The following is a 27842-nucleotide window of genomic DNA, read 5'->3' on the forward strand; positions in this document are numbered from 1 at the left end:
ACGGTGCGGCCAAATTCACCTCCATTTACATTTTTGCTGATGCCACCATCATTGCAGGTCAGATTCAAACAAACAATGAGAAGGCAGAGTACAGGAAAGAGATTGTGTGCTTAGCAGGAAGGTGTAATGACAATAATCTCTGCATCAAGGCAGCAAGGTGAAGGAATTTGTCATTGACTTCAGGAAGTGGAGTGGAGAGCACATCCCCATCTGCTTCAAAGGAGATGGTTGAGAGCATCAGGTTCCTGGGAGTGATGATCACCAACAATCTGTCTTGGTCCACCCATGCCAACGCAATACTCAGGAAAGCACAACAACATCTGTCCTTCCTCAGGAGGCTAGGGAAATTCAGCATGTCCATTAGGACTCTTACCAATTTTTATAAACACATCATAGAAAATATCCTATCCAAATACATCACAGTGTGGCATGGCAATTGCTCTTCCCAAGACTGCAAGAACGTACAAAGAGCTGAGAACACAGCCCAGACCATCATTAAAAGCAGCCTTTGGTCCATTGACTCCATGTATACTTCCCGCTGCCTCGGGAAAACAACCAGCATAATCAAAGACCTCTCCCACCCTGATTATACACTCTTCCAACGAGCAGAACATATAAAAGTTCAAATACATGTAGGAATAGATTCAAGAACAGCTTGTTCCCTACTGTTTATAGACTTTTGAGTGGACCTCTCAATTTTTTAAATTGTAATCTCTCTCTCTGAACCACCTCTGAATGTAACATAGTATTCTGCACTCCGCATGATACAATCTGCCTGTACAGCAACCAAAACAACATTTCTCACTATATCTCAATACATATGACAACAATGAATCAAAAGAGAGAAAGTTATAAGAATGATACGAAATGTTCACTGCAATGACCTGTGTACTATGCTAAAATAAAATTGCAATTTGGTGCCTGTTTGCAGTTGTGTTGTGTGGCACTTTATGACAAGGTGTGTCTGTGTGTCTGTCACTTTGACATTATTTAAAATGTCTTCATGTGCATAGTGCTGAAATACATGGTTTCTTTATTCAAGTATCTACATATTCAAAGAAAGGAAACATTCAGCAGTTTTAGTTGCATACATAGATTAAATTCATCATTTTGTATAAATACACTGCAGGATTTCGCTGCTAACATTCTGGATTTCTTCTCTCGCTTCTGCTCTGCTACTTCTGATTTTCCTTCTGTTGCTCATTTCCTGGCTCCGTGACTTGAATTTACAATCATGCCACTCTGTTATATCTTCTCTATATTAGTATATGAAATTATTATGTGCACTCCCAGCACAAGCATGTTCTTTGTTTTTAATTTTGATGAACGATGGCACTAGCATCCAAAATTAAATCAAAACAAGTGTTTTATACAAAATAATTACTCATTGATTTGTCTAGATTATTGATGTTTAAAAGCTCTCTGTTTAATTTGCTGTTAACTATTATGCATAACCCATTAACCAGTGGTACAATAGCCACTAAGACTATATTCAAGGGTTATGATATGAGCTCTTCACAAGATGTCACTCTGTTAGGAGCTGATGGAGAAAATACTCAGTGTTTCTCACAGTTTTCACTCAATCAGCTGTCTTCAAATGGTCAATATTCAACATTCTTTCAATTTGAAAATGAACTTCAAGCAGATTTTACGAAATCTACATCCATATATTGTGGGGATGTAATGGCCTAGTGATATTGTTGCTAGACTGTTAATGCAGAGACCCAGGAAACATTCTGGGGACCTAAGTTCAAATTCCACTATGGCAGACGTTTGAATTTGAATTCGGTAAAAATCTGGCATTAAATGTCTAATAATGACCAATGTTGTTTGTTGGGGAAAACCAACACTTGTGGTTCGCTAATGCCCCTTAGGGAAGGAAACTGCTGTTCTTATCTGGTCTGGCCTACATGTTACTCTAGACCCACAGCAATGTGGTTGACTCTTGACTGCCTCTGAGCAATTAGGAATAGGAATAAATGCTGGCACAGCCTATGATGCCCACATCCCATGAATGAAGTAATAAAATGTTTATGGCCTCCAGTTATTATATTGTAAATTCAAAGGAAAATTTCACAGAAAATTGAGGATCCTTGTGGAACTCACTGCGCAAAGTAGTGGAGTTGCATAACACAGATACTTAAGTGGCTTATTCCTGTCTCAGACCTAAATTACCTTAACATCAGAGATCCTTTACAACATTCATTGAAATAGTGGTTTATCTGCAATCTAACTCTATATAACCACCTGCCCTATCTATCTTAGGTATGAAATTAGCAATTAATCTAGCATCAAGCACATAAGTGAAACATGAATGGGAAGTATTTTAATAGGATAAATGACAAAGTATGGGAGCAGGCTCATTTGGAAGACAGATACTGGCATAGACCTTGTAAGCCTATTTCAGAACAACACATGTACATGTACAACTATGAAAGCTTAGAGTCTACTCTGATGTGTCTTCCCCTCTTGCTGTTAACTATTATGCATAACCCATTAAACAGTGGTACAATAGCCAGTAAAACTATATTCAAGGGTTATACCCAAAATGTTGACTTCTCCATCTCCTGATTCTGCCTCACTCGCTGTATTCTTCCAGCCTCCTGCTTGGATTCCAGCACCTTCAGTGTTTTTGTCTCCAATTAAGACTGGAAACAGCAATTTGCTTGCCCTGATTGAGGCACACCTCAGTATGAGTCAGTGCCTACACAACTGCAAGTAGAAAATTGTTGGGAGGGGACCACTAGACCATAACAGCAGATGTAGGCTATTTAGCCCATTTGGTCTGCACCACCATTCAATGAAATCATGGCAGATCTGTTAATCCTAACTACACTTTCCAGCCTTTTGCCTAATAAATACTGACTCCCTTACTGATTGTAAATATGTCCAGCCCAGGGTTGAAAATTAGTGACCCAACTTCTGCAGCCCACTGCAGTAAAGAATTCCATAGATTCACTACCATCTGAGAGAAGATTCATCTGTGTCTTAAATGGATAACCCCTTGCTGCGAAATTTTGCCTTCTGGTCCGACTCAGTCACAAGTGAATACAACCTCTCTGCATCTACCCCATGAAACTCTCTAAAAATCTTGTATTTTTTAATAAAGTCACCTCTCATTTTTCAAAACTTCAATCAGCACAGGCCCAGCCTACTGAACCTTTCCTCAAAAATAGATTCCTCCATGCTCAGGTTAAATCTAGTGAAAAGTCTCTGGACTATGTCCAGTGACAGCTTACCTTTCCCTAAATAAGGGAACTCTTCTTGTGTAGTTGATGAAGGCCTTGTAAAATCTTAGCAACTAATCATGATGCAGTTGAAGTTATTATGTTGAAAATCTCTGATGTGGTTTGCTAATAAGACTTCTATATTATTGGTCTATTTCTGACAGATGTCCCTTTCAAACATACTTTCCCCACTGGGAGTTGAACATAAAATTTTCACTTGTATATCATTATCCACTGTCACATATTTTGAACAGAATATACAACTAGAAATCTGTGTATCTGAAATGTTCTTGGCTAGGCCAATTGGACTCATTAGGGATGAACTTTAAGTTGTTCTTTATCTGTAAGATTAATAGGATAATGGTAACTTGTGTCAATAATATAAACCAGGTTAGAGAAAAAAACTGCAGATGCTGGAATCCAAGATGGACAAGCAGGAGGCTGGAAGAACACAGCAAGCCAGGCAACATCAGGAGATGGAGAAGTCAACATTTCAGGTGTAACCCTCCTGCAGGATGTAAACCAAGCAATACTGCTTTTCTTCCCATTGTTCAGAGCGGAAAATGGTGTTGCTGGAAAGGCGCAGCAGGTCAGGCAGCATCCAAGGAACAGGAAATTCGACGTTTTGGGCATAAGCCCTTCATCAGGAATGAATCCGCATGACAATATCGGAGCACGATGGAGCCTGTGATTCTGTCACGCAGCTATTGACAAAAAGTATGCATTTATATCAGGAAGACGATATTTTTGCTCCGTATTATGAAAGACTCAGGGTTTCACGATCACTGCCTCAGAGCAACTCCCCAAACTCCTCTAGCAACTACAGTGAGCCTGATTCCAACACAGAAGGTGGATTAAAATAGTGTTGAATCTGCCTGATTCAATAGTTTTATGATGTGGAATTTATTTGATCTGAATCGCAAAATAACTTTTCTTTTCAAAGCGCTTGACACTGGGTTTATACAATTGATTTGTCAATACTACCTCCAAATGAATACTTTTACAGCTGTTTTGTGTGTAAACTCAAAATTAATAGATTTTTGTTGAGACTGTTCAACATATCCCCCATTACGTGGGAAAAACAATATTCCTTCTAATCTGTTAGTTTATTATAGGTGTGTTGAGGTTGTCTTCATATTTCTAGAATCAGTGGCTACAGTCCAAGCTAAACAGTCTACTTAAATCTACATCATCAGTGCCTGTCAGTATTTTGAAGACAAGGATTATATGCTTTAAGTTACTTTCCCCCAGTGCAAAGTAAAACAATTCTCTGAGGCCCTCTTCATAACTTGGAATTTTAAGATTCAGTCTAATCCTTTTCACTCTCCTGTGAACTTTCACCAGAGCATCACTGTCCTTTTTAAAGTAAGTTGCCTAGACCATTATAATTATGACATGAACAATGATCTGGCAATGACAAAAATAAGTTATGACTACTTTGCATAATCAGATCGCTTCAGATCTGCTCAGTATTTGATAAGCCTTACTGGTAACATTCACAGGAATTGGATACATTCAGGAAGTACTTTGAATCCTTTGCTACTTTTCACATTCTTTAAAATTAACATTCATTATTATGAACACTTTTCTTTCATTTACTGATTCAGTGTGCCATGCAATTATTCACATTCCATTGCATTTGCAGTTCCATAGCCTCAACTTAATTATCCCAAATCCCATTGAACAAAATGAATCATGCTCATACTGTCAACTTGCCTCAGTTGCTAGTATCCTGCAGTTAGAAAGTTTAATATGATACTAAAGAAGCACTACATGCACTGGCAGCAGTCCAGTCCTTCAAGTAGAATGTTAAGCTGAAACTCAGTCGATTGGTCCAACAGACATTAAAAATGCAATACAACCGTTTCGACAAGATAGAGCTCGCATTATTCACAGTCTTTTTTATCTGCAGTTCCAAATTAGTTCAGTTCGATGCAGGTGGAGCAGGACAAATTAAGATGAGTTGAGCTCATTTATGCTATTACTGACTGTGGATACCTAAAATTTAAACCTATGAGTGAGGTATGCAGATTATCTCAGTCACAGAACCACAGGAATACAGGTACAAGTTTTCCATGGATTACATTACTTCATTGTTTTACCCTACAGTACAGACGAAAGGATTGCTTTTAAGGCAGTGAGTGGTTAGGATCAAGATTTCATGTTTGAAAGTGTGATGCAGACAATATATCAAAAGGGAGTTAAATGATCACCAGAAAAGAAACAACTTGCAGGTCACAGGAACAGGATGGGAGAAGATGTAGGCCTAGCTGATTTGCTATTGAAGAGAGGTGCCTCAGAAATAATGGGCTGAATAGTCTGTTTTTATGCTGTAACCATTGTACGATTCTTTTTGTTCAGATAAGTTTTTGTATTTCCAATACTACAACTTTGTTTTGCTGTTCTGTTTCTGTCCCTTAGTTTCTAAAGATACAGTTCCATGGATACCTGAAACTTCTGAACAGCTGTTTTTTTGTGTTGAGCTTTGAAGCCAAAATTCCCAATGTTTTTCTCAAACTACAAATATAGAATATGGGCCTTGGAAATTGAGGACTACAATCATAAGAATAGGAACAGGAGAAGGCAATGTCATGCATCTATCTTTATAATATCTGGCTGATCTTTGAACACAACTCCACTTTCCTATGTGATCCCCATATCACTGTTCTCTCAGATCCAAAAGATCTGTTGGTCTCAGTTTTCAATATACTCACCGACTAAGCATCAACAAGCTTTTGCACAGAGAATTCTCAATGTTCTCAATTCTCTGAGTGAAGGAATCCCTCTTCATCCTGGCTTTAAATATCCAACCTCTTATCATGAGATTATCTGTGTATCCACTTTACCTAACCCTCTCAGAATCTTAAGTGCTGTGATGAGATAAGATTATCTCTCATTTTCCTTACAAAACGAATGTATAGGGACATTCTTCTCAAAAGCACAAAGCTCTGATCTCAGGAATCAGTTTAGCCAATCTTCATTAAGTTACCTTGAAGACAAATATATTCTTCCTTAGCTGCAGAGACTTAACTTCCATAATACACCAGGTGTGTACATTTGCAGAAATACTTCCATACTACAAACGCACCAAAACTTCCATTCTCTTCTATTTAAATATGTTCCTTTTGTCACCTTCTTGCCTCATCAGTTAGCCTATCTATAGGCATTTGCATCCCTTTGCAACTTCCCACTGATTACTTTCTCAGCTAGTCTTGTATTGTTAGTAAATTTGGATACATTACTGTCTTGAAGTCATTAACATAGATTGTAGAAATCGGAGGCCTCAATACTAACCCCTGTGGTACCCCATTTCTTACAGCCTACCAACCAAATAATGTTCTTATTCATACTTCTTAATTTTCTCTTGATAATCAAACCTCAATTCATGCTCAAATATTACCCCAATTCCATGAGCCCTAATTTAGATGTGCGGCACTTGAAATGCTTGCTGAAAATGCAATAAACCCATATGCATACATATTCCCCATTACCTACCCGGTTAGTTGTAAACTCTAAAAGCTCCAATATTTATGTGAAGCACAATTTTGGTCTCTTTTCATGTAACATTCTCATCAACTGAGAGTTATGAATCATTATTTTTGCCATGTTAAAAATCACACACCAGGTTGTAGTCCAACAGGTTTAATTGGAAGCACACTAGCTTTCGGAGCGATGCTCCTTCATCAGGTGATAGTGGAGGGCTCGATCGTAACAGAATTTATAGCAAAAATTTGCAGTGTGATGTAACTGAAATTGTACATTGAAAAATTGATTGTCTGTTAAACCTTTCATCTGTTAGAATACAGTGATAGTTTCAGTGATAGAATACAGTGAAACTATCACTGTATTCTAACAGATGAAAGGCTTAGCAGACAATCAATTTTTCAATGTATAATTCCAGTTACACAGTGCAAATTTTTGCTATAAATTCTGTGTTACGATCGAGCCCTCCACTATCACCTGATGAAGGAGCTTCACTCTGAAAGCTAGTGTGCTTCCAATTAAACCTATTGTAAATGTAGGGGTATGGGTGGGTGGCGGGTCGGTGTGGACTTGTTGGGCCGAAGGGCCTGTTTCCACACTGTAAGTCTAATCTAATCTAATAACCTGGTGTTGTGTGATTTTTAACTTTGTACACTGCAGTTCAACACTGGCATCTCCAAATCATATTTTTGCCATGATAGCATAAAGGACCACGACAAGAAGCTTAATTCTAAGAATCACCTCAGTCATTATGAGGACACCTCAATCTGAGCCAACTGAGCTAACCAGCCCCTATCAATTCATCACTTTCATAAAACATTATTGTCTACGCTGATAAATTTTACCATGTTGTAATTCCATTATCATCATGCTGTATTTTAGAAATGGTTGTTTCCTTGGTAAGTTATAGAGTAACTATTAGAATCCAAGCTGGTTGTAGGATTGCTTTGGTATTTCACATTCTGCTAACAACATATACCATCACACTTAAATGAGAATGTACCCAGAATCATCTCTCTCTAGAGTTTGCTGTTATGTGATCTCTTACATCATGGCTGATCTAGGTGGTTCATTTTACATATTTGCCTGCTAATCCTTTACCCTACAGGAATGGTTCCACAAGTCAAAGAAGTTTTGGCTTGGTCTGCCAATCTAAAATTATAGTTTGTTTGTTCACACCTTTCAGGAGGATAATTTAGCACCTTGTTATATTTTGATGCAATTCCCATTTTAACGATTGTTGTAAAAGGCACACCATTGTTGCTTTGCTTATCTCGTGGAGCATGAGGACAAACAATTTCAGCAACTCAGAAATAAAAACAAAGTAGACAGAGAAACACTGTTAATGGCGCAGATCTTCCGAGAGGCAGTAGTCATTATTAGATTACAGCTCTGTTTGACAATTCTCCCAACACAATGCTGTTCTACATTTCTTTTGGGACCTTTTGAGACTGGCTTTTCTGGAAGCATAGAGCACAGTGATCCTTAGGAATTTCACTGAACTAGTGCGGAGTCAGGGGAAGAAAGTGCACACTTCCATTTATGAGATTATCCACTGCATGGTAAATTTAAGTATCCAGTCTTAAAATGTTATTGAGTAGGTGAATGAGCAGGTGAATAGATGAATGAGTGCATGAGTACACAGGTAGTGAATGTGGGTGAGACTGGGTAGAAAGACAAGTGGGCAGGTGAGTCTTGCGATAGGTCTGTTTGGTGATGTGATCAGGTCTGATTGGTGGGGGGTGGTGGTGGTGATGTGAGCAAGTGGCTAGAGGATAATCGCATAAGCTTCTTCCCACTCTACTTCATCTCATCACGTCAACTTAATCTTCTATTCCTTTCTTCTTCACTTCTTTAAATGCACCTGCACACTTTGCAGTACTCTAGGTTGTATCAAGTATCACATTCTAACCAATTTCTGATCAGAGGCATTTCTCCTGGAATCCTTATTAGGTTTCTCAATGAATAGCTAACATTTATGATCTACGATCTCAGATTCTGAATTAAGCCACAACTGGAAACATTGGACTAGGGAAGAACCTGGGACCTTCTGTCTCAGTGTTAGACCACAAGGTGATAATAGTTTGGTCAAAAGGACAGTCATTTCCTTCACATTTGAACTTTCGATTTGGATCATCACAAATGGAAGCATATATTGGGAGCCTGGAGATGGCAGGATCTGCAGGAGTTTCCATCCATTCAATAATTTAAAAAAAACAGGTTAGATGTGCCTCGAGTCCCAAAGGTGCATTCATTCCATGCTGTACATTCAAAATCATGACAGCAGTTGCGTTTTTCACATTTGCTACTGTGCCAGATAAACTGTACAATTAAAGTTGTTTAACGGTTAATTTTAGTTAGAACATAAAAATTATGTAGATGCAGTAAATTTAAAAAAAAGAAAATCACCAATATTATGCTCGACATTTTGGTTTCCAGGTGCTGTTCCTTCACAATTATTTGAAAGTTGTGTCAGGGGTCTTTGTTTAATATTCATCAAGATTCTTTGCTGCAGACAACTTCCTGCCCCTGGCTGTTTCAAGGTCTTAACTGTTAACTGTGGTACAATGAAGCTCTCTTTTGGACCATCTGTAATCTTTCATGGCAAATTCTGAAATCTAAACAATTTATCATCGCAGACTGAACAGCATGACACCTGGTCGGGTGAAGGTAAACATACGACACAGTAAGCCAGGTATTTCAGACCATCTGCATGTTAACCCTTTGATTGGAATTTTCTTTTCCAAAAAAGTGCAAACATTTTCTACCTCATTATTTACTGCATCTTGTGGGGAAAAGTATACACTTTACTCGGGATTATATAGTCCAGTGACTAAGAGCTAAACTGGAGCCTGGAAAAGGTTCCATTCAAGGTCCCAAATCTCCATACTACCTACTAAGTTGCTTCTCTGGGCTGTTTCTCAGCTTCAGTCTATTTAGCTCTTAACTGGGTATGAGTGCTGTTATGTAGCCATTTGGACCACACTGTGCAATGAACATCAATTCTCCTTTGGAATTGCACACTTTAAGTTACAAGCTAAAAGACCTCTTTAGTAATAAGGCAAACGAACGGCAGATACTGGAGACCTGAAACGAAAACAGAAATTGCTGGGGAGACTCAGCAAATCTGGCAGCATCTATGGGAAGAAAACAATGTGACTTTTCATCAGAACATCTGGAATGCCTTGCCAGCCAGGCAGTGGGAGCTGGCTGGCAGTATTGTCAAGATAGAGCTGGATAGACTCTTGACTAGGGCAGTGATCACATCTCGTTGAAATGAATGAACTAACACATAGCAAGCCCATGGTCAATGCAACCTCTTGAGCTGGTTTTGCTTCAATGGTACAGATGATGGAGTGGGGTGGAGATTACCAATGTTTTGAGGATAGAATTGGACAGATTTTCAATGGAAAGGATTGGGGATTCAAGTGAAAATGATTATATTTCTATGCTTCGTTAACCCTTCTTAAAGTAATGATCAAATCTGGCTTAACCACATCACCAGCTACTGGGTTTCCATTGTTTTGCCAAATTTCTTCTGGGATGCAGTACAGGCTCCACATACTCACCACTACGTACTGTGACCATTGTAACCGGCAGAACACATTCATTCACAACCTCAGCACAAACTGAACATATCTATTCATACCAGAATAAGCATGTTCTGAGCAACTGTTGACATATATTCCCCATCGCAAACAGTAGTTCCACCTTTCTGCTACATTTTCCTTTCATTTGCTGTTGCAAATGTTTTGCTCCTCCCTCTGCTCATCTGAAAATCTCAGCCTTGCTTTGTTATACTCCACTGCACCCGGTCGCCCCCTCTTCTTTCCATTCTCCATGACCCGCTCCCCAAATGTTATCTGACCTGCTGTGCTTTTCCAGCGCCATCCTTTTTGAATTCATAAATATCAGTTTATTCAAACATTTGTCCTGATTAAGAATGCGAAACAAATTTATGTTTCTCACCTTTCCATTTAAATCTCTCCAGAATCCCTTCAGATCTTAGTTTGCATCTGCAGAAGGCAATGCACACTAACTCCATTTGAATCATGTATTGAGCAAGTTCAGTCCACCTGAATAAAGACAATCTAGTATAAAACCAAATGAATGTTCATTCTAACTCCCACACTTTCCATTGCTGTCATTCTAACTATCAGCAGAGTAGCTGTGCCTTGAAGCCACTCTCTGAAATTCTACATCATTCCATTTGCATTGTATTTCAAGATTTATCCTGTGGTGATGTGGTAATGTCATTGGATTCGGATTCTAAACACTCTGGAAACAACAAAATCAAATCCTATCACAGCAGCTGGTGAAGCTTAAATTCAAATAGCCTTAGGGTTGATGCAGTGGCAGTGTCCCTAGCCATGGATCAGGAGGTCCATGTTCAAGTCCCACCTGTTCCAGAGTTGTGTAATAACATCTGTGAACAGGTTGATTGGAAAACTAGGTTAAAAAGAAAATTCCTTTGACGAATCTTCATTTTACATGTTTCATTGCATTCTTGGCTTTGATCCAATTTCTTACACTTCTATAAACCATCCCAGAATGTCCCTTTATTTAAAACCATTAAGTGTAAACTTCTGCTTTTTAACTATGATTAGTTACTACAGACAATATTATTTGAGACAAGTTATTGTTCCGAAGGTAAAAGGAAATCAGAAATGAAAATTGGTATTAATCTTCTGCAGATCAAAACGATGAAAAATCTTGACATTGAATACAGAACTTGATATTGCTAGTGAAAGGTACAGCTACTTCACTTGACTTATCATTCGGATTGTTTACGATGATACTTCACTGTAACTGCTATCAGGACATAATTGCACTAGTAAAATTAGGGTGGCAGAACAATAGATTATCTTTATATGATAAAATAAGTGCAAATGGATTGATTTTGTTCTGGAAAAGATGGATAAAGGGGAAATTACTGTCATAGTAATTAACATGCTTGATATTTTTCACAAGTGGATTTGCTTTGTAGTGCGAACAGCTGTTCCCACTCTTTTAGAAAAGCATCTTGTACCCTATTTGCACATTTACTGCAGATTCACACTAAATTTTAACATATGAATGGCATCAGCTTATTTTGTTGAATTTGGAATTCTTAAAAAACTTGCTATTTGACCATGCGTTCTGAAACAGTAAATACTTACAAGTTACCTTAATAAAATGTTTAAAACGTACTTTGTTTACAGATTGCACATAGACATCAAATGCTTTTCTGCAAAATTCCATGTTCTACAAAATGCTGTACAGAAATTAGGACATTGTTCTTTTGTTAAAGTTTAAATGCAGTGGTGAATCCAGTTATTTAGAGATGGTTACTGAATTCCGTAAAACAGCAGAAAGAGCACTTGTATGCAAATACATTGGCAGGTATAAAGCTATCATGTGAAGTTTCTTTTAAAATCTCTCCCAGGTGCTCACTCAGAACAATTTTGATGTCCTTATTTTACCTTCAATTGAGTTTCAACTTTACTTTTTGAACCTATCACCAAGATTTCCTATTTATTCATCCATATCGTATGTTTGTTCATGAACCGAAGCTCTCCTCCGCCAGTAGTCAAACTGTCAGTCTAACTTTATCACCTCCAGCTTCAACTCCTTCAATTCTCTTTTTACTGGCCTTGCAAGTTTATTTGCTTCATTAATGGGCACATGTGCATCAATGACAAGCCAAACATTTATTAATTATCCTAATCTGCCCTTGAGATGGCTTCAGCCTATAAGGTGAAAACACTTAAGGTGAAAGGCCCAGGATTGTGATCCACTGATGAAGAGAGGAACATATTTCCAGGCCACTTGGTCAGAGAACTTACAGTTAGCAGTGTTTGCATGCACCTTCACCTCTCATCCTTCTATATGGTAAAAGTAATGACTTTGGAGCATGTCAAAGAAGTCCGAGTGGGTTTCTACACTGCATCTTATGGATGGCATATACTGCAGCCAATGAGCTAGTGGTGGTGGGAGTGAATGTGTAAGGTGGTGAATTAGATGCCAATCAAGATGCACTTCTGGCATATTGTTGGAGTTGCACTCATCCGTATAAATGGAAAATCTTCCCTTACACACCTAACATTTGTTTTTAAGGAGTCAGAAAGGAGGGAAGTGAGGGGAATGGAGGTGGAGGAAATGACGAAGGAACCGCCACCTCCAAACAGACCCCACCACCAAGGATATATTTCCCTCCCCACCCCTATCAGCATTCCAGAAAGACCACTCCCTCCGTGACTCCCTCGTCAGATCCACACACCCCACCAACCCAACCTCCACTCCCGGCACCTTCCTCTGCAACCGCAAGAAATGAGAAACTTGCGCCCACACCCCCCCCCCCCCCCCCCCACTTACTTCCCTCCAAGGCCCCAAGGGATCCTTCCATATCTGTCAGAAATTCACCTGCACCTCCACACACATCATTTACTTCATCCGCTGCACCCAATGTGGCCTCCTATATGTTGGGGAGACAGGCTGCCTAAATGCGGAACGTTTCAGAGAACACCTCTGGGACACCCGCACCAACCAACCCAACCGCCCCGTGGCTGAACACTAACTCCCCCTCCCACTCCGCCAAGGACATGCAGGTCCTTAGCCTCCTCCAGCGCCAGATCATGGCAACACGACGCCTGGAGGAAGAGCGCTTCATCTTCCGCCTAGGAACCCTCCAACCACAAGGGATGAATGCAGATTTCTCCAGCTTTCTCATTTCCCCTTCCCCCACCCTTTCTCAATCCAACTCTCAGACTCAGCACCGCCTTCTTGACCTGCAATCTTCTTCCCGACCTCTCCGCCCCCACCTCCTCTCTGGCCTATTCCCCTCACCTTAACCTCCTCCCACCTATCGTATTCCCAACGCCTCTCCCCTAAGTCCCTCCTCCCTACCTTTTATCTTACCATGCTTGGCACACCCTCCTCATTCCTGAAGAAGGGCTTATGGCCGAAATGTCGATTCTCATGTTCCTTTGATGCTGCCTGACTGTTGCGCTTTTCCAGTAACACACTGAAATTAGATTGATGAGTTGATGATTTCTCAGATTAAATTTATGCCACTGTTATTCTGAATGGAGCATAGCTGATCAAGTTCCAAACTACACTTAAGTCAACTCACCTCAGGCTCCTCCATCCACAACCTGTGACTGACTAAGTCACACTTAGAGTCATAGAGATGTACAGCATGGAAACAGACCCTTCGGTTCAATCCATCCACGCCGACCAGATATCCCAACCCAATCTAGTCCAAGTAAGGATAAAGTGTGCTTTCTTAAAGCTGAGTAGTGTAACCAATCAAATTACATCTGGAACATATCACCTTACACTTGCCATTAAATTAAAAAAAGACTTAGGTCTAGGCTATCTTGATAAATTTGAAGAGGGTTTGGTCTGGTCCATAACAACAGAGTGACATTCCTCTTGGAGATGTGTGCCCATGTGACCACAGGGCCACACTTCAGGGTATACTATTACAATCAGCACCACCTGAGCCTCTGTAGCTTTCTTCACACTCACCAACTATTTTGTTCTAACCAACATTCATTGAATGATTTCACAACAAAAACCTAAAATACAAGCTCATCAGGTAATACGGAAGATAAACGGACTAAGGCCTATATTTCAAAGGGAATGAAGAATTAAAATAAGAAGGTATTACTAAAATTATACAATGTATGACTCAGAGCATTCCTGGAATGCTGTGAACAATTTTGATCCACTTATCTCAGGAAAGAAGTACTGGCATTGGCAACAATCCAAAGGATGTCCAGTGCTTTGCATCCAGGTATAGAGGACTTTCTTATGATAAGAGATTGAGTTGATTGGGCTTGTCCTCACCAGATTTAGAAGAGATTGGCAGGCTAGATACAGAAAGGTTGTGGGAGAGTCTGGGACCAGAGAATACAATCTCAAAGTAAGGGGTCGCCTATTTAAAAGAAAGATGAGGAGAAATTTCTTTTCTCAGAGTGTAGCGAATCTGTAGATTATCTTATAGAAGCTTGCTGAGGCTGCATTGTTGAGTATATTCAAGGCTAAAATAGACTTTTGTTTAATTACTAAGGGAATCAAAGGATATGGGGGAAAAGCAAGAACTTAGGGTTGAGGATTGACAAACTAGCCATGATCTCATTGAATGGTGGAGCATACGTAGCATTATGTATGGCCTACACTGCTCCTAAATCTTACATTGTTATGGTCTAATGGCTCTTTATCCAGTCACACAGATAGTTCAGAATCTTTGCCCTCGCTTGTAAATTCTTCCCAGACCTTGTCCAATCCTACATACTCAGTATTCTCCAGTACTAGGTGGCGGTCTGCACCCTCCAGTCTTCCGACTCTGGCTCCTTTACATTCACTAGCCACTCTGGTCCATCTTTCAAAGGCTAGATCCTATATTTGGAGCACTCTCTGCAAATCCCTTCCTTTGTTATCCTTTTCTCTACTTTCAAATGTATTTTGAAAAGCTATCTTTTTGACCATGATTTCAGTCAATAAGCCTCAACCTATCACTAATCAGTGCTAGTCCTCCCCTGTATGAAGTACCTTGGGATGCTTTTACAACAGTAAAAACAGCACTGGAAATGAAACTTGTCTTTGAACGTTTGTGAGCTAATTTTCTTTCAGTAGTTTCAAGACCTGTAAGGGAACATCATGTGGAAATCAATATCTGAATCAATTGACTATATAAATAACAGTGACAACTTCCATTTATATAGTGCCTTTAATGTAGAAAACCATCACAAAGCACTTCACACAACCATAATCAAACAAAAATGGGTGTCGTACAGCAGACAAAGAGGAGCAACTGAAAGCATGATCAAATAAATAGATTTTAAGCAAGTCTTAAGTGGTTGAGAAAATGTTTGAGAAGGGCAGAACAGAATTCCAAAGTTTGAGATTTTGATGGCTGAAAGTACTTACGTAAATCATGTGGCAACAGAAATGGGTTTGGTAAGGTTTATCCCAACCCCAAGCCCTAACCTTAACTTTAACTCTTTCTCAGATAAGGTCAAACTTGAAACAAGAACATAGGTTCTTAGAGGGTATATGGCTGGAGAAAAATAACAAGATATGGAGGGACTGAGACCATTAATGGTTTTGAAAATTAGACTTTTGGATACCAGGAGGCACTGAAGGTCAGCCATTACATATAAGACTATAGATATAGAGTAGAATTAGGCCACTCAGCCCGTCAGGTAAGCTCTGCCACTCAATCATGGCTGATAGGTTTCTCAATCCCATTCTCTTGCCTTATCCCCCATAATCCTTGATCCCATTTATTAATCAAAAACCTATATATATCTCTATTTTAGAGATATTCAATGACTTGGCCTCCACAGCCATATATTGCATTGATGCACATGATTAGTTTAACAAGATTGAATTATACTGTTGCAATTTATTTTGTGGTTTGCCTACTGTCTTCATAACTGGAAACATCTCGCTTAGCGAAGCTGAGCCAACATGGATCTCCACCAGTGGTCATAATCAATGGTTGAAGATTTGAGTTGACACAGGGGTTCCACTGGCTTGTAATTGCCTCGAAGTGTAAAGGTATTCAGAACATTGGTAATGTTCCTGCTGTCAGTCTATCTCCTTAGAAATGCTGGGGCCTTTGCTGACAGGGTTTTGTGGATCAGCATAGGAAGGATGCTAGTCTCTCAATGAAAGAGCCACCTATTTTGTGCCTCATGAGTAAATCTGTCTTGCAGATGAATCATCAGCAACATGTTGGTATCCAGCATTCCTATAAGCCTCCAATACTGGATTGCTGAAATTCCACAGCAGATCAACTCAGTTCCAGGCAGGTTGTTCTGAAGCTAGCTTGATCCCAAAGAAACTTTAGTAACTTTCCTCACACCCATCAAGTAGACGCAGTTGTAAACTTAATACAGTCCAGATATTTGAATCTTCCTATTCATATAGAGAGAGTTTTGTTTCAAGCTGAGAAAATTCCAAAACCAGCAAATAAACTGTTCACCCGTAATGAAAAGAATTCAGTGAAGGATCATAGCTCGACTGAAAACATTGACAGATTATTGAAGAGCAGGATATGATAAACTAGAAAATAGAACATAAACAAAAACTTTATCATTCAAGATTATAAAAGATTACATGTATGGTTGAAGGAAAACACAGCAAAGTAACATGAGAATGGGACAGGTCAATATAATAAGGAGGGAAAGGGAAGTTTAACACAACGGAATGCCATGGGGTCTTTATCCTAGTTTTTTTTTGCATTTAATTTTTTTGTCTTTCAATGTAAGTACAATATATTTGAGAGACTGTATCAGATACATATCCTAGAAATTAATCTGAGCCATTTCACATCATCAAAAAAGGGAGAATGCAATCCAACCAAACCTGGATTTGCTGCTCCATAAACATTATGTCACTCAGGGAGAGGGTAAACTTTTGTCTTTTGATAATTATTTCACAATTATTTAGATTGTTTGCCTCTTTAAGCTTTTTTTTTGTCTAATGGTCTCTTTAGACCAGAAATATTTGAAACTGCTGAAATATTTAAAGTAAATTGCTTGAACCACAACACTGACAATATTTATCTAAAATAAGACAGACATGGCAAGCATTTATAGCCAATTAAGTATTTTTTTGAAGAACTGTCACTCCTGTGATATAAGAAATGCAACAGGCAATTTGTATGCAGAAATGTTCAGTAAGCAGCAATGAGATAATGGCCAGATAATCTGTTTTAGCATTGTTGGATGACAAACAAATATTAACCAGGATACTGATAACTCCCTGCTGTTCTTTAAATACTGCTTTTTACATCCACTCAAAAGGATGATGTTTGGTTAATAATGTATCCAAAAATCAATAAATCTGCCAGTATGGCTCAAGTTATGCACTCAAGTCTCTGGAATTCTATTTTGACACACTGTTAAATGAGAGATGGAGAGAGCTATCTTAAAGACCCTCACATTGTAAACGGAAAGCAACAAGGCAAAGTAAGAACATTGACAGTTTATGGTCCTGGGAAAGAAAGAGAGAGAGTAATCAGATAAGGGAATGAATTTTAACAAACAAGAATGAGAATTAAGGTTCTCAATAGGCTTAAAAAGGTCTTTGATAAGTAAATGAGCAGATTTTTCTACTTGTGTGGAAGTCTCTAAATTGGAAACATTGCTACAGAATAAGATATCACACTTTTTAAACTGAGATGCAAAGGAATTTCTTCTGCCAGAGGATAGTGAATGTTTGTCATTCTCTACCCCTGAGAGTCTAGCGATTAAATCACTAGAAGTATTTTAAGAGGAAGTAGATAGGTATTTGAAATATCAGGGACCTCATTGCTACTGGCTGGATTGAGGGAGGAGTTGAGGCTGAGGACAGATCGGCCAAAATCTTGTTGAATGGTGAAGCAGGCTCAAGGGGCTGAATGTCCTTCTCCTGCTCCTGTTTCTTATAAATGCAGGGAAGAATGGAGTATGGAAGTGATTTGGAAGGAATGAAAGTGGAATGCTCAGACCATCACTGATAACAGAAGTATCAGTAAAATAGCCAAAGATATCAAGATAAGCAAGCAATTGAAGGTTAGTGATGAATAAGGATTTGGCTGTCAAACAGCAACCTACTCTTGTACATTATTCAGGAGTGTTTGTTAAATCGTTGGGCTTTTCTCTTTATCTGTTAATGGAAAAGTTGGAAACTAATAAAGTTGTGAGTAATATTGAGGTTCGATAGAAGCAGTTTCAGAACACTGTTTGTTTGTTGCCTGAGAAACTCCCTATTATTTGTCTGCTTATTTCCCCAAACTAATTGAACAATAAAGCTCATTTCTTCCTGTGAGTAACTACAGCTGAGTTAACGGAGGAGTGTGGGAAGCTTAAAGGAGCCTAATTGTTGTCAGTGGGACTCATTCAGCTTTAGTTGACCAATATTTTGAATTACATTTCACCTTGAAAAATTTATTTGGAGAAACCTTTCCACATTTTTTTGGTTAATTATGTGGAGTCTTTACAAGGATCAATTAGATATAATACAAGATCTCAAAGAAATTAAAAAGGTTGAATATGAATATGTTTGTTAAATGTAAGCATATCATAATTATAATGTTACAATTGAAAAGAAAACTTCAAGTAAAAACGAGTAGAGAATGTTAGCAATTCTAGAATTGAATTCACATTTGATTAACATTTAAAATTATGGTGTTTAAAATACAGCACAGAACTTTATATATTTCAGAAATAGAACATTGTGGAGATTGGGTGGTCCAGAGTTAACATGCTATGTTAAGAATCTTTCATCTCTGGTCAAAATCCACCTCAAGTTGGTTAGATGAAAGCTTCTTCACTATGTTGATAATAGGTAACTAGAAACAGCTCATTGGTAATTTCACCCTAGACTCCTCAAGGGTGACTGTTGCATGGCAAGCAGAAACAAAGATACCTGATTGAGTTATAGTGTGATTTTCTGGTGCAAAGACTATTAAAAACTATAAAGGAAGCCTTACACTGCATATGATACATACTTCAGTAAGCTCTTGCTTAAAAGTTGCAGTTGTGCTTCTTAACGATGCAGTTTTAAGTATCTGCTAATTACAATGATCAACAATATAAAAGCTGTTGTTACCTTCAATAGGACATTTTTTCATTTAAAAAAATCATAAAAACATGCCTTGCATGTCAAAGTATTGTACTTTCCAATGTCAGTAATGAAATAACTTTTTAAAATATACTCAATGCAAAAAAGCAATACACTAAATCTACTTAAGTCCTATATTCTAACTCTTCCCCCTGTTACCACTTGACTGTTTGACTCTCCCACTCACTTCTTCCACTCCCTAATGTTCAATGTGAGTGAGGGCTCAGGATAGACGTGACGACAGAGAGCAAGTGAGCAACAAGAATTACTTCTGGGATGAAGTGGTGCGTAAGAAAGTCAGCAAGCATAAGAAAGTCTCGGCAAATGGGAGAGCATCTTGGGAAGTAAGAAACGCCACTCCGAATTAGGGAATAGAAAAATAATAGGATTGTGTGATGCAGTAAAACAGACATTGGCCTTTCATAATTTACTGATGAGATGAAATGTTCATCTGTTCACCTGCTTAAAGCACCTTTAACATGAAATGGCCTTTATCTGTCTCAGTCAGTTGCATGAGACCTGTGGGATAATTAGGCACTAACTGACACAAAATCAGTATTCACAGAAAAAGTTAGCAGGGACAATGCACAAAAAGGATCACCATAATACCTTACAGCTCCTCTGCAAGATTGAGAAACATTGTGCAGAAATAATGAAGTTTTACTCAGTCTAATCTGTCCTGGGAAGCACAGCAAAATGTGTTTTATTGCTCAGTATAAAATTCCCATACCTCAATTAACAGAATGAAACTACGTTTTTTTCTCAAGAAAGGTTGTAAATTATGGTGAATTCCTTGTGATCACATCAATAGATCTTTGCTGTTCCTGTCCCTGAGTGCATTGGACCACATGGGGGTAAAAAGGGCAATTGCCTTCTAAATGCTCATTTGGTTGCTGTCTAGAGAATCTCATATACGAAGGGACCCAGGAACAGAAAAACTGTGCCCTCACATCTGGATGCAAAGGGAATAGGGTGAAGTGACAAGATGTGAACTGTAGCAAAAGAATTGCTCTTGATGCAGCAAGCATGTTTTTCCTTCGAACTGAAATCAAGATTTAACACAATCTCCCCCATTATCCCCTAATAATCCAATCGAGGGGCATATATTTTGAAATGTTACAGGTCTATATTCAGATATTTGATGCAGGTCATGACAGTCAGTGATTTTCAGTCTTCATCCTCATGTAGGATTATAGGGTTACTGAGAAGGCCCTTTACTTGCATGGAGCTTGTTCTAGGGATACTTTCTTGACACTACAGAAAATGCAAACCTTTTTTGAATACATATCTGTGGAGGAGGCAATACTTTAACCTCCTTCCTTAAAAACCCCAATGCTGTTCAAATTTATCCCTGGTGTGAGAAGACCAGAAAATTGAAATGATTTGATTCGCTTCATTGGAGGATTCAGATCAGTGATGAAGCTTCAGCACAACCAGTGAGTCGGATCTCACTTCGGGAATCTGATCTGCCCTAGTATCAGGAGCTGAGAAGCATTTCTCATCCCATGCCATCAAAAATGCAGTTCGGCTTTCCAGTCTTTAACAAGCAAACCAGAAACTCTCAGAAATGGCATCGATGGAGTGTAACTGAATTCCGTGTGAGGCTCCTACTGTTGTTATGGGTGAGAATCCAATTGTGATCCTCATGGAACTTTAAAGGCATATTGTTTGCATTCAGTCTCAGTGGGTCTTGTTGGATCATGGCAAAGAAACAGAATTACCAGAAATGCAAGCTAATGCATGACTTTAATGGTCTATAATCATAAACATGAGAGAATAAGTTTTATTTTTAAACTGCAGATCCAAACTTTGGAAACAAACTAACCCATTCTGAATCAAAATTAACCCATTCTGCCCATGAATGAGTTGAAAGCAAAACTATGGTTTTGTCAGGGGGAGTTGAGTCAAACAAATATGATTAAAATTTTCAAAGTAGTAGTAGGTGTGTAGATGAGGCTAATGCAGTTGATGTAGTCTGCATGGACTTCATTAATCTTTTGATAAGATCTCACATGGCAGACTGATTAAGGAGCTAAGAAGCCACGTGATCCAGAGCAATTTGGCAACTTGGAATTGAAATTGTCTTGGTGGCAGGAAACGGAGTGTGATGTTTGAAGGCAGTTTTTGCGACTGGAAACCTGTATCCTGTGGCAAACCAGATGCTTTAGTGCTGACTCCCTTGTTGTTTGTTGTGTATATTAATAATCTAGACATGAACAAGACCACTAATTTCAGAGATGACATGAAAGTTAGTGGTGTAGGAAAGCCTTTAGATTACAGGATGAAGTAGATAAGGAAGGGAGTAAATATTGAATGGTAAGAATCTAGGAAGTACAGAAGATCAGAATCTTGGAAGGTCAGATTATAAGTTTCTCGAGCAATTTCTATTTTTGGATCAGAAGGACCTTGATGTGCATGTTCATAGATCCTTGATGACAGTTGGATGGATAGATAAGGTAGTTAACAAGGTATATGTGATACTTGCCTTTTATTAGTCAAGATATTGACTGCAAGAGCAAGGAAAAGAAGAAGGAGCTGTATAAAATGTTCATAAAACCACAGCCGGAGTACTGTGTGCAGTTCTGGTTGCTGCACTATAGCAAGGATGTGAATGCACTAAAGATTGCACTTCTTCCAAAACCACAATCACTTCTATCTTGAAGGATAAGAACATCAGATATAAGGAAAAACCACCATCTTCAAGTTCCCTTCTAAGCCACTCACCATTCTGATATGGAAATATATTTCCATTCCTTCACTGTGGCTGGATCAAAATCCTGGAATTCCCTTCCTAATGGCATTGTGGGTCAACTTTCAGCAGGGGGGACTGCAGTGGTTGAAGAAGGCAGCTCACTATCACTTTCTCAAGGGCAACTAGGGACAGTCAATAAATACTGGCCCAGCCAGCAATGCCCACATTCCACAAGTGAATAAAAAAAGAGAGAGGATGCAGAAGAGACTCACCAGGATGTAGTCTGACCTGGACTGATTCAACTATGATCAGAGATTAGACAGGCTAGGGTTGTTTTCCTTCGTGGTTGTGTTGTACAACACAATGTTTGTGTCTTTCAGTGTTTGAAGTTGGTGAATTTATTGATGTTTCTCAGTGTTTGAAGTTGTTCTTGAAGACTGAGGGAGGTTTGATTGATGTGTACAAAGACCTGAGGGGCATAGAACGGGCACATAGGAGAAACATTTCCCTTTAGTAGAGGAATCGATAACAAAGTGTCATAGTTTCACAGTAAGGAGCAGGTGGCTTAGAGGAGTGTTCAGAGTTGTTTTCAACCAGAGAATTGTGAATATCTCAAACTCACTGACTGAAAGCATGAAGTGTTTAGTAGAGGATTTGAAAACCCATAACACACAATGCTACAGGTCAAGTGCTGGAAAATAGAATTAGAATAGATGTATGTTAATGACCAGCATGGACAATGTGGGCCGAATGGCCCCTTTCCATGGAAATCTAACTCCCAGTGACTGCATTGTTAAATGGATGCCAAGCGGATCTGTACATGAACCAATCTCATTTGTAATGCATTTGGTGGTTCAACTTGTCTTGTGCACCAGGTACACCTGAACAATTCCCATCTGTCATGATATATGATTAATTTATGTCTCATTTTCAACTCCTACACATGCAACGCTATCATCTCGGTAAACGGTATGCTCATAATAGCAAAAGTGTTGATATCGGAGAGTTGGAACAGGCTGTGTTGGCAGTGGAGCAATGTGTAACATTTGAGATGGATGACAGCAGCCGTCTGCATGTCGTACATATCTCAAACGGTATTCTGGCTATACAAGCACAAAGCTTCTGATGTTAAACAAAGGCTCGTGCCAGTGGACAGAATTAATGTTACATTTATGGCAACTGTTTTATAAAAGGAATATACCTTTGAAAGTTTAACGTACAATTTCAGAGTCCTACCTTTTGAATTAATAGGGCAAAATAAGAAAAAAACGCTTGTGCATATGATATTTATTTTGCTCAACAATCCAACTATTCTTGAGTAAACAAACTAAAGGGACCTAGATTGTTGTCTCGTGTTACAGTGCGCTATCACCTGGTGAAGGAGCGTCGCTCGGAAAGCTAGTGTGCTTCCAATTAAACCTGTTGGACTATAACCTGGTGTTGTGTGATTCTCAACTTTGTAGCTGCAGGAGATATTCACTCGGGTTTCTGCTGAATGTAGAAAATATCCGATAAGGCCTTAGCGGGATGCAGTGCACATCTTTGAGTGAACCCTCTGCCAGAGACTAACAGGAACTCTTAAACGTGACCAGTACCTGTTGAAGAAACACACACACGCTCTCCCTGATGCCTTTCGCTATCTTTAGCCCAGGATTCGTGAATTTCACAGCCAGTCCCAGCTCCATTGCCAGACAAATGGCTTGAATACATCAGTTCTCGCTGCCGCCAACTCTCTTAAGTGAGATCAGCGCCTTGACAAGGCGAACCGCTGAGAAAGCAGATCAATAGGAAATTTTACAGTTGACCGTGGATTGCAGCTTAATATGTCAAAGAGAAAGCGACACGGGTTTCTAAAATGAACAACTCTATAAAAGAAATGCGCGTGTGAGACAGAGAAAGAATAGGGGCGGGGAATATTCTGGCGAGATTCCAAAAGTAGTTTGAAGAAAGTAGCGCCCCATATTGCTTTGGGAACGTGTCCCTTCTGTTAGGCACATGAATAAACAAGTCAACAACGGGTGAATAGTGGGAAGGGAAACAGCAACATTTCAGCACAGTGATCATCGAGCAATGTACACAGGAGGAATTCAGTAGTCATTAACTTGTCTAGCAGGCCTCACACATAATGAGTCACACGAAAACAAAACAGCAAAATTACAGCACACGACAGGTGATGATATATTTCCCAGGCAACTTCTCAAAATCCCAGCGTCATTCAATCTCATCCCAGCACACACTCTCAATCTGCGGTCTTGACTCCTATAATTTTATACACAGGTTGGACTGAGCCAAGCTGCTGCAAAGGGGAAGCTTTTTTTGGGGGGGGGGGAATACTAGAGAGAAAAACTTGAAAAGCTGAAGCAAGGATGGATTTTGCCTCCCACCAATCATGGCCTCCTGCCCACGTGCACAATCAAAATGCTTTAATAAAATAAACTTTGAATAGCCTGGCGCTTTTAAATGTGTCTAGGATCGACATTGAAAAAATAAATCAAAATGTCACCCCAAATGATGAAGTGTTTTGCATTTAATCTATAATTGCCACAATGAATCATTATGGATATTTAGTTTGCAAAGTATTAATTGATTCAAACCCATTAATAAACATTGAATATAAAATGAACAGCAAATCCTACCAAATCAGGCCTTGAAATTTTAGATTTGAATTTTTTTTGGGTTTATGTCTGAACTTGGTGTAACTAAAGTTAATTCTCCGAGGGGACATTACGTTTCTCTTATTCCAAGACTTTCTGCTATGTCTCGTGTTAATATTTATTAGACTGGATTTATTTCGTAAATGTGGTTTCCTCTTCGGGTTACACTGAGTCAATTTATTTGCTTTCCCTCACCGGGGAGTTGGTGTCTTTTTCTCCTGAAGTCATTTTCTACGCGGGTTATTCCCTTTCTTTGCGTCAGGTTAACGCGTGTTTTGCTGGCTGTATAACACACTAAATTATCCACCATTAACTTACACAGCACCTCAGGGCTTTGGGTCCAACAGGGCGATGCTGCTAGTTTTGCTCTCACACAGGCATCCCGACAACAGATACATTTTTCTTCCTTGTTTCCTCTGACAGGAATCCATACTGCTCTCTCAAAACCTCCATTTCCCTCAGAGAGATTTCCCCTTAGCTCCTTCTTGGATTAATTTGCGACTACGTTGCACATTTTTGACCCCCAACTTTGGAAACATTTATTTTGATGTCCACCTTACCGAACCCTCGCAATTTTAAAGAGCTCTAACAGATTACCCTTTCTCTTGGGGATTTAAAAAAATCAGCAAAAAACTCGAAAGCTCACAGCCAGTTCAGTTGCTCAATGAGCAATGATAACTACAGTTGCCAGAGCTCATCTCGTTCCGCACGAGAGCACACTGAAAGATTGATTCCCTTCAAAGACAATGTTCTTTTAATAGCGGGTGAAGAGATAGACTGGAGATGAAAGGTCACATTAATAAGGAAACGTTAAAAAAAAACGCAACTGAAGTCAGTGGCTCATATCCTGACTCTACAGGTCAGTTGGGACCAGTAATGAAAGAGTTTACTCACTGAGTCTGAAAGGCGTAGATATTGGCAAAGTGAAAACCATCCTCTTAAACAAAAATGCTAGATTTTTTTAAAAAAAACATTCTTCTAAAATCTGAAACATTTGTTTCTACATTCCTGATATATTGGCTCATTTGGCGGATTGCATTAGTAAATGGCAAGGACAGAGGGCGACACATGAAGAGTTTAAACAGGCATTGATGCAAATATATAACCATTGACACCGTTTAAAACTTCTGACCGGGTAATTTTTTTGAAACATAAAATAGAGGTTAGACGCACCTATCGTTTGCTCTCTCATTTCTATTTTACATCTTATTGCGCCGATTATTGCGTCTACTTCCAAGTGAAGGCAGAAGTAGCGTTGACAGTGCAATTTAACATACAAGGATTCAGAAGACGGGGAAAGAAAATTTTTTTTTAGAAGTGTGAAGTAAGAACAAGGAGGACTGTTGAAGAGAGAGAGAGGCAGTCAGCCAGGTAACCTTTGAAAGGTATATAATGTGCAGTCAATCGGCTCGACCTGCCCTGTGTAACGTAAGTACAGAACAGACTTGCACCTGAACTGGTAACTCCAACAAGTTGTGCGATTTCACTGAGCGATTCAGCCACATTCCAGTCTGCAAAATGCGGCTATTGGACGAGAAATCGGAGCCTGGAAGAATCGATGATCTTCTGAGCGTGAAGGGATCGACGTGGAAGGTGTGTGTGTGTGAATGTCGGAAAGAGAGAGAGAGAGAGAACCCGAGAGAAGATGCGAATGAGGGAGACAGCGCCTCAGGAAACTGGGGCGGTGGAGTTTGTTCATCCAAGACTTTTTAGCAAGAGTCCCTAAAATTGTCACACTCAGAGCCCCCTCCCTACCCACTTCCCATAATTCCCCTGAGATTTACTGGTTCTGAGATCGCTCAGTGCAAACTTAGCAAAAGTGTGTACAGGGTGCGTGACTTCTTCACAACTTCCACCCTGCTCGTCAAAGTTGTTTGCATCTGACGATTCTTCCTTCCCCTGACTTTGAAGCCACTGGACTTGACGCTGCATGACCCGGGGATAGTGCCTGTTCTCCCAGGAGCATGTCCCTCTGCCCCGCTTGCGCCAATCTAGTCAGGACGAGGATAAGCGCTTACCGTTAACGGTGACACGGATTCCTGAGAACTGCAGCTCTTTACCCGTCCGACAACAGGGGAGACCTGTTGAGTTCTTGGGAACGGAATGAAGTTGAAGCACCCTCGCACTCGCTCAGTCTGAAACGGGAAAACGCCCACTTGCTGATCTCACTAACCCACCAATGTAACTCAACTCTTGCAGACCACTCTCCGGGCCCTCCTGCATGCTTGGGGGATTCGCCAGGGCTGTCTCCAATGAGCTCACAGGTGGAGTCAAGTTACACGGTGCCATGCTGTGGAGAGGGATGTTACAAGCTCGGTGACTGAGCAGCCCCATTGTGCCTCTCCTCCGCGCAGTCACCTTGGCTAAGTGTGGAACAACTCTGACAAAGTGGCCTCATATCTCTCCGTTCGCCACAAGTGCACTCGTGTTCCGTACTCAGCTTCCCTTGTACTTAAACCTCTCGGGCCGCCAGTGCACCAGCAGGCAATGAGCATTGTTCTTGAAATAGTAAATCGAGGGGAGTGGGTGAAATTAGCTCTGTCAGCAAACAGAAGGGGGAAAGGGCTTCAGCGCCGTTCAACGCCGCTTTGTTTATTCAGGACTGGTAACAGTTACATCTCAGATGACAGGAGTACAATTGAGCACGCCCGTTCTGTTGGATTGTAATGCTAAATACCGTGACTTGCGGCAGGTGCTACATATTCGTGATTTTTTTCCTCTCTCTTTATCTCTCTCCCTCATTCATTCTCATTCTCCCTTTCTCGCATTCGCCCCCACTCTTCGCTCTGTGCCTGCTCACATTCATCCATTGGATACAAACATTTTTATTGTTAGATTTCAAGACAAGAAATAAAAAGCAACGTCTTGTCTCCATTATTAAAAACTCAGCACTAACTTTAACTGAAAGGAAGGATATTATCAAGAAAGGGTTCCAAAAAGATTTATCCGGTCGTTACCAGGATTGGAAGGCTTGAGTTATGTATAGGGAGAGGCTAGGGCTGTTTTCACAGTAGGAGGTCAAGGGATGGTCTTATAGAGGTTTGTTTCAAATCATGAGAGGCACGGGTGAGGTGAATGGCAGGTGTCTTTTACCTAGTGTGGGGGATTTCAAGACCACTGGACATATTTTAAGTGAGAAAAATTTAAAAAGGACATGAGGGGCAACATTTTTTACACAGAGAGTGGTTA

At 39.7% G+C, this 27842-nt stretch overlaps 1 protein-coding gene across 3 annotated transcripts in view; it reads right to left on the reverse strand.

Moving 5' to 3' along the window:
• Window positions 1–27842, reverse strand: part of si:dkey-87k14.1 (leucine-rich repeat transmembrane protein FLRT2) — a 76537-nt gene that overhangs the window by 31095 nt on the left and 17600 nt on the right. The window contains exons 1-2 of one of the 3 annotated variants that reach the window (XM_060829369.1): window positions 26672–26869; window positions 25548–25604 (exon numbers count right to left, since the gene is read on the reverse strand). The exons of 1 other annotated variant lie outside the window; for it this stretch is intronic. The gene's annotated coding sequence lies outside the window, so the exon portion shown is untranslated. Of the gene's footprint in view, window positions 1–25547; window positions 25605–26671; window positions 26870–27842 lie in introns of those variants that run through there. One more of the 3 variants, XM_060829368.1, reaches the window with a different exon arrangement.

This window comes from Hemiscyllium ocellatum, chromosome 8 (assembly GCF_020745735.1).
Source record: "Hemiscyllium ocellatum isolate sHemOce1 chromosome 8, sHemOce1.pat.X.cur, whole genome shotgun sequence".
NCBI lineage: Eukaryota > Metazoa > Chordata > Chondrichthyes > Orectolobiformes > Hemiscylliidae > Hemiscyllium > Hemiscyllium ocellatum.